Source organism: Mixophyes fleayi, chromosome 2, assembly GCF_038048845.1.
Source record: "Mixophyes fleayi isolate aMixFle1 chromosome 2, aMixFle1.hap1, whole genome shotgun sequence".
NCBI lineage: Eukaryota > Metazoa > Chordata > Amphibia > Anura > Limnodynastidae > Mixophyes > Mixophyes fleayi.
Genome location: NC_134403.1, coordinates 256,811,032 through 256,819,913, shown reverse-complemented (window position 1 = coordinate 256,819,913; position 8,882 = coordinate 256,811,032).

The window sequence follows — 8,882 nt, the reverse complement described above, 5'->3', positions numbered from 1 at the left end:
TCACGACCAGCTGTTCAGATTGCTGTATCTGAGACAGTCTGGGATGTTCATGACAATTACTCTGTGGCATAATATGAATGGGGCATTACTTTGTGGCATAATATGAAGGGGCCATTACTCTGTGGCATAATATGAAGTGGGGGCATTACTCTGTGGCATAATATGAAGGGGGCAATACTCTGTGGCATAATACGAAGTGTGAGTATTACTCTGTGGCATAATATGAAGTGTGGGCATTGCTCTGTGGCATAATATGAAGTGGGGGCATTGCTCTGTGGTATAATATGAAGTGGGGGCATTACTGTGTGGTATAATATGAATTGTGGCATAAATTGAAAAATGTGGCATAAATTGAACCATGGCACTACTGTGTGGCATAAAATGATTTGGGTGCACTACTGTGTGGCATAATATGATTTGGGAGCACTACTGTGTGGCATAATATGAACTGGGGCCTTTAATGTGTGTCACAGGAGGTAACACATTGAGAAGTAGAAGTGCCATTTTTTAATTTTACTTTAGATTTTGTATGTTCTATAATTAGATGAAGAGAACAGGGGAACAGGCTTCAATCAGAGAACCAGGGATAGGAGGTGGTATTATGAAAAAGGCAAGGGAGGTTGTTTTGGAAGAACAAATATTGAAAAAAAGATGACCGGTAAAGAGCTACAAAGCATCTATAAAGCCCATCAGCAAGTTAAAACTTAAGCCATCTATTGTTCACACCATAAAAATTAGGAAATCTACCCTGATATATACAGCCATCCTATTACTTGTGGTCACAGGGCATAATGATCTGTTCATCCCCTGCTGACCTCATCTCATATGAGGCATGTACCACAGGACATGTGATCTGTCCCACGTGTGCAGGCAGAAAGAGAAGGAGACAGAAGACACTGCAGTGCTGGAATGAAAGCAGCTAAGTATGGGGAGGGGGTTATTTCAATGTAATTTAGGTGGGGGCGTTGGCTATTAAATTAATAGTGTGCAGGAGATATTCATTTATTAGTGGGGTGATGGTGGTGCCTATGGGATAATTTTATATTGCGGTGGTTTGAAATCTAATAATTTAAGGTGTGGCTGAGTCTGGGGAGAAGGGTAGCTTTTTGTTCAGTGAGAATACTAATTATTTAATGTTGGGCTTTTTAGGGAGGATAATAAGTTTATTACATGCAAATATGAATTATTTAAGTCTGGGCTGCTTGGGGGTAGTATGGGTATTTATTAAATGTAAATACTATTAATTAATGTCTTTGGGGGGATATGTTTATTTAGTAAATGTGAATGCTATTAATTTAATGTCAGGGCTGTTTGCCTAATTTTTAAAAATGTGAGCTAATGATTTAACTTTGAGACTGGTTGGGGAAGGGAGCTAGAGTATCCTCATTGCTAGGCTTTCCATATTTAATGTACTTATCCCTTTTTTCAAACAGGGCCCCAACATTCCAGGGTCCAGACAGCAACTGAGCTTAAGACATAAGCAGCAGCAGGTAGTGATAGCTGCAAGTACAGGTAGGAGAGAGCAGGACAGTCTGCCAACTGTTTTGATTCTAGTGGGGCAAGACTTTGTCCCGATCTAAGAGGTGGGGTCTAAACTATGTACTCTTTATGTACATTGCATTACTTATATACTACACTATGCACCTAGCCATGTCCTTCATAAGCTGACCACTCCCCCTCTAGTGTCTGGTCTCGCCTCTATGGTGGTTGGCCACACCCCCCTCTGGTGGGCCCCTACCGTTGCAGTCCCCCGGTGGGCCCTTCATGTCCCAGTCCGACATTGTTAGTGTTGGAACCTGTTCTGGGTGATAAAGTGAAAGTAATTTTTTCGGAGGAATAAGAACTTGAAGAGTATATTAACGCCAATTTTTTTTGGGTTTGAGTCTACTTCATCACAGAGTCTAGACAGTTGGTTACCATCAAAACCACCAGGTTGTTTCAAATGTAATTAACAGATTTAACATGTAACTTTATGGCTAATAAAATTAAAGAAATGATATCTACTGTGAAGACATTTGTCATAAAACAGTTTATTAACTGTGAGTCTACATATATAATCTATATGTTCAAGTGTCCATGTAGACTACAGTATATAGGTAGGTCTACAAGATCACTAAAAGCTTGTTTTAGGGAACATAAACGAAATATAAAAGTTGGTTTACAAACTCATAATGTCACTAGACATTTTTCTCAGTTTTATAATAAGGATACAGTACGATATCATTTGGTAATGAACAGACAGGGTTAACACCAAGGGCAGGGAGGAGGGGGGGGGGGGGATAGATATCGGCACCTTTGTGATGCAGAAACAATGTGGATATTTAAAATACAACTATTAGTTCTGGATGGATTGAATGAAACTATTGATTTTTATGAAACCTAATTTGAATACTCACTTCATGTGATGAGGTTATTATGTATAGGAATATTTTCTTTTCTTCTTCTCTTGTATTATACAAATTAGAGCTAGTTCCATAAAATGGTGAGGGGTATTTCAATTCATTTTAGACTATTTTTTAAAAGATTAGTTTTAGGTCCAGATTTTGGATCTAGGGATCTTTAGAATAATGTCCCAAATACGTAGAGGAAGGTTCCAAATCATTGATATTTACTCTGTAAATGGAGAAGGGTAGAGAAATACTTAGAATGCTATGTATTTTTAGTATCATGTTTCTTTATGATTTATGATTATGGGATTATTGTTAATTCATAAAACACAGAGTGGTTTTTAAAAAAATATTTTTTAAAAAATATCTCCCAGATACATATATTTATTTGTAATAATTTATTACAATATTTATTGTTTTGATTTTGTGATCTGTATTATTATTATTATTATTATTATTATTATTATTATTATATTTATTATGTAGTGTTTATATATAGATTATTACATTTTATAAGTGCTATATGTTTGTAACTATTGGTAATAGTGTAATTATAGACAGTGCTTTTTTTGTACGAACAAAGGTGCCGGAACTCAGATCACATAGTCAATCACTGTACACACACCCACATACGTCAGTTGTGTAACGAAACATAACGGTCGCCGCCAGCAGTATGCACTCAGCGCTAGACCACACGACCAATAACAAGCTGAGCAGCACCACAAGCCGAACAGTGCCATCACAACCAGCGCGGACGAAGTACGCATGCATCGGACTCGACACACAAGCAGCCTGCATGCATCGTTTTATTGATTATGCCCCTGACCTGCTACGCTTGACAGGGCAATTCAAGTCCACTTGGTCCAAACATCAAATATTCAAAAGTTACTTTTAAAACTTGGAAAATCCGTCGATAAAAGGTGTCGCAGTTCTGGTGACTGTTATGTCAAAAAACCCACTGATTATAGAATATAAGACTGAAGGGCTCGTATGTGGTGCACTCCTGTAGGATGATTTAATTGGAGAAACACTGATTCACGTTTACCTAATTAGAAGAGTAGTAAATACTACCTGCTTGGAGCAGGTTGGAATGATATTGGTATATCATCTTTGAAAAAGTCAGACTGAGTCAGACGAAATGGGTTAGTCAAGCTTTAATTTTTCATCTACCCTAGTATCCTTATGTCACAATTCACGCCAAGAAATAGGATTCCTGGGTCTGACTGACTTGATGCTACTCTGAACCGAAGGCGTGAAATCTAAAAAGGCAAGTGTCTTCACCAGGAGCCTTCGCAAGAAGGTCTGGGCTTAGCATCCCCTGCCCTGCAGGTAGCAATCCCCATGGAGAGTGTCAGATGAAACCTAAGTAGGAGATGAACTCTAGGAAAGTCACAGCAGTGAGGTGCCGTAAAGCAGCGGAGAGACGTTGAGCATGCGGCCAATGAACATAGGAACAGATGAGCTCTGAGAGTTGATATCCAAGAAAGGAGTGACACTGCACAGCGAAGTAGAAATTCTGGATGAATGGTGAACTCTATGAGCTGGATTCCAGAGATGAGAAGCACTGAGTCAGTAATGTAGCAATGCTGGAACAGATGGAAGAACTCTGAGAGATGATATCCACGGATGAGTTGCTCTCAGTCAGTAGTGTAGATGCACAAGAACAAATAGCTGGAGCAAAATGAGCCACATCTTCACACAGTTAGGATAGACAAACAAAGAACAGGCAACTTGAGTGTTAGCTCAGGTGCCTTAAATAGAGGGCTAATGGAAGGCTGAACAAATGGGAGCAGAGGGAAGGAGTTTTAAATAGCAGAACGGATCTGTGCATGCACAGACCCAAAACCAAGATGGCCGCCGACCACCGCACGGACGCGGCGCTGGGCACCGCGGGGAACCCTGCCAAGACCAGGTAAGGGTATCGGACCCCTTGTGCTGGGCCGATATGTGGTACTTTATTATAGTTGTTGTCACGAGCCGCGGCTCGCTTCCTGTCCTCCCCGGCGTCCCGGCCGTCACCATGACAACCGGGACGTCACTTCCTCCCAACTCCCGACCGTTGCCTAGGCAACGGCCGGACGCTACTTCAGCCCGTCTTCCCGGCAGCCGGGCGCACACGCGCATATTGTAAAACTATTAGATTCAGCCTGTGGGCTGAATTAGCAGGCATTAGCCTGCAGGTGTGTATGACAGGGCTAAGCCCTGATTGGTGTGTAGTGTAGCAGGCAATTAGCCTGCAAGTGTGCACTATCCAGGGGCAAGCCCTGATTGGTCCATCTGGGTACTTAAGGCAGTGAGGTCTGCTGCCTCACTGCCGGTTATAGCTTCTGTTGCCAGTCTGCTGACCTGCTCTGTGCCTTGTTCCTGTCCGTTGAATATTCTGTTGATTACCCGTGTATGACCCTTTGCCTGGATTTGGACCCTGCCTGTGTTTCTCGTGACCCTGACCTCTGGCGTGTTTACCGACCTTCCTGTCTGCTCGTGACCCTTGAGCTCGGCCTGTTTATTGGAATTGCTATCTGCTGCCGGCCTTTGACCTTTGCCTGGACTTCACTTCGCTTACCTGGGTTCTCCCCAGCTGGTACACACTTCATGACCCTCTGTCAGTCTGCAGGCTAGTCTGCCCCCACCACCAGGGGCTCCAGTGAACACCTGATTGGCAGAGTAGACTCCGGGTTGTGTTGTGCCGGCTGGAGAGGTTCCTATCATTATAACCGGCCCACACACGGAGACGAGGTTGGAATGGATGCAAGCGGATCCACACCGTCTCTGGCACAAGCCCTAGCAGCCCATGTTGAGTCCTTGTATCAAATGATCCAGGGTTTGGCTGAGCGTTTGTCCGTTCAAGAAGAAGCCGCAAAAACTAACTTTATAACTGGCCAACATAATAACACGGACCGGAGACGAGGTTGGAATGGATTGGAGCGGAATCACACCGTCTCCAGTGCAAGCCCTAGCGGGTCATTTCGAGACCCTATACCAAATGGTCCAGGGATTGTCTGAAGAGGCTGCAAAACCTTCACAATCCACTCCAGATTCCACCTGTGAACCTAAAATTAATCTGCCAGACCGGTTCTCCGGAGATAGATCCCTGTTCCGGAATTTCAGGGAGAGCTGCAAGCTCTATTTTCGGTTGAGACCCCGCTCTTCTGGTTCAGAACAACAGAAAGTCGGGATTATCATTTCCCTCCTTCAGGGTGACCCCCAGTCCTGGGCCTTTCTCCTTGCCGCAGACCAGTCCTGCCATGCAGTCAGTAGATGCTTTCTTCGAGGCATTAGGTCTACTAAATGATGACACGGATCGAATGGCCTCCGCTGAGGCTCATCTACGGGCCTTGAAACAAGGTCGGTGGTCGGCAGAGGAGTACTGCGCCAAATTCCGTAGATGGTAACCTGACAGTGGATGGAATGACCCTGCCTTACGCAGTCAGTTTCGCCTAGGTCTGTCGGAACAGATCAAAGATTCTTTGGTGCAATACCCGTCTCCTACCTCATTGGAGAATCTTATGCAGCTCGCCATTAAAATTGACAGGAGAATTAAGGAGCGAAAGTGTGAGAAGGAGGCATCTTCCCTTCCATCTGTTTTGATTCCTGTTTCCACGGATGGTGAGGAGCCTATGCAATTAGGAGCGTATCGTCTCTCCCCTGAGGAAAGAGACAGAAGATGATCACAAGGCCTATGTCTCTATTGTGGCACTAAGGGCCACTTCTCCCGTTCCTGCCCTAATAAACCGGGAAAAGAGCATGCCTAGGGAATGCGGGGAAAGTTCACCTAGGTCTGCAAATTGTTTCCCCAAAAAATGCTGTATTGATCCCTGCACAACTCACATTCAGTGCCGGGACCTGTCAGCCTTCATTGACAGTGGAGCTGCAGGCAACTTCCTCGACATTGGGTTTGCCCGCTCTGCTGGAATTCCGATGGTAAAGCTCAAATCTGCCATTACTGTATGTGGCTTAGATGGGAGTCCATTGCCTGGTGGCAAGATTACCTGGGAGACCCCGCTACTACATTTGAACATTGGAGCTCTCCATTCAGAGTCCATAACCTTCTTCCTTATCGACTGTCCATCGGTTCCCTTGACCCTTGGCTTTCCCGTCATAACCCTGTCATGGATTGGGTGAAAGGAGAAATTGTCCAGTGGAGCTCTTATTGTACACAGTCTTGCTTGACACTGCCACTGCGTGTGATTCAGTCTATTCCGGAGCAGCTTCCCTCACAATATCATGAGTTCTGGGATGTGTTCTCCAAAAAGGCTGCTGATACCTTACCACCGCACCGTGACTTTGACTGTGCCATCGAGCTTATTCCTGGTTCCAAGTTACCCAAGGGACGCTTGTACTCCCTCTCTGGTCCAGAGACCAAATCCATGCAGGAATACATTGATGAAAACCTGGAGAAAGGCTTCATCAGGCCATCTAAATCTCCAGTAGAAACAGGATGCTTCTTTGTATCCAAAAAAGACGGAGGACTACCGGGGATTGAATCTCATTACAGTCAAGAAAACCTATCCCCTTCCTCTCATCTCCGTATTATTCGATCAATTAAGAGGTGCTACAGTTTTCACCAAAATCTTCGTGGAGCATATAACCTCATCCGTATCAAAGAAGGAGATTATTGGAAGACGGCATTCAATACACACTCTGGCCACTACGAGTATCTGGTCATGCCGTTTGGTCTTAGCAACGCACCTTCAGTATTCCAGGACCTGATTAATGAAGTTCTTCGGGAGTTCCTTGATTGTTTTGTGGTCGTCTATTTAGATGATATCCTCATCTATTCTAAATCTTTATCCGTACATCAGGGTCACGTCAAACAGGTTCTATGGAAATTGCGAGAAAACCACCTTTACGGCAAACTAGAAAAGTGTGAGTTTGAGGTGCAGAAGGTATCCTTTCTGGGTTACGTAATCTCTTCTGAGGGATTCTCCATGGATCCAACTAAGGTTCAGGCTATCTTGGATTAGGTGCAACCAAACAATCTTAAGGTGGTGCAGAGGTTCCTGGGCTTCGCCAACTACTATAGAAGGTTCATTCGTGGCTTTGCTGACATTGTGGCTCCTATTGTCGCCCTGACTCGCGAAGGAATGGATCCAGCTAATTGGTCGCCAAGCAGTAGCCTCATTCGAAAGCTTGAAAAAAGCCTTTGTGTTCGCTCAGGTCCTTAGACACCCGGATCCAGCTAAAGCATTTGTTCTTGAGGTCGACGCCTCTGACGTCGGTGCCGGTGCTATCCTATCACCTATCACCGAAGGATCTTCATACTTGTCTACACCCATGTGCCTATGTCTCCCGTAAGTTCTCTTCAGCAGAAGCCAACTTCGATGTCGGTAACAGGGAACTATTGGCAATTAAATGGGCCTTCGAGGAGTGGCGGCATTGGCTGGAGGGTGCTTCACATCAGACCTCCGTTATTACAGACCACAAGAACTTACAATATATTCTTGCAGAGGTGCATAATGGTAAAACTGCTGGACATCCTAGAATTCAGAAGACGCTAGAAATCCTTTCCCGTACGGTCTGGTGGCCATCATTGTCTGCTGACGTCAAAAGTCATGTCCTCTCGTGCGAGGTTTGTGCCAGGAATAAAATCCCCAGAATTCGTCCAGTAGTCCAGTTGGGTCCATTGGCCATTACTGCAAAACCTTGGACACACTTGTCCATGGACTTTATAGTCGATCTGCCACCTTCTGCAGGACACAATACCATTTGGGTCATGGTAGATCGGTTCAGCAAAATGTCCCACTTCATACCGCTAACCAGACTTCCTACCGCTCGAGATTTGGCGGTCTTATTCATCCAACATATTTTCCGTCTCCATGGACTCCCTACTGACATCGTTTCCGATCTTGGTTCCCAGTTCATGGCACAATTCTGGAAATCCTTTTGTACCCTTCTCGGAATCAAGATTAGTTTGTCATCTGCATACCACCCTCAGTCAAATGGGCAAACTGAAAGGGTTAACCAGTCCTTAGAACAATTTTTACGATGCTACACGTTGGAATTTCATGATAACTGGTCCTCCTTGTTACCCTGGGCAGAATTTGCTTATAATAATTCATGTCACTCATCTACCAAAACCTCTCCGTTTTACTGCAATTTTGGTTTTCACCCCAGATCATAATTCCTTGTATTAGCTCAAGTCCGCTGGTGTTCCGGAGATTCGCTCCACTGCCAGGGATTTCAGAGTTATCTGGAGAAAAGTGCAGTCATCATTGAGACAAGCCTCATTTGTTGGAAAAAAAAAATCGGACCGCCACCGTACCACCTGCTCCCTCAAAGTGGGCCAGAAAGTGTGGCTTTCTACAAAAAAAATTTGGCTCAGACAGCATTGCAGGAAGTTGGGCCCTAAATTCATCGGTCCGTTTCTCATCATCAAGCAGGTTAATTCTGTTGCATTTAGGTTAAAAATTCCTGGGTCGTTGAGAATCCCCAACACATTTCATTGTTCTCTATTGAAGCCTGTACTATATCCAAATCAAACCCTTCAAGGTTGCC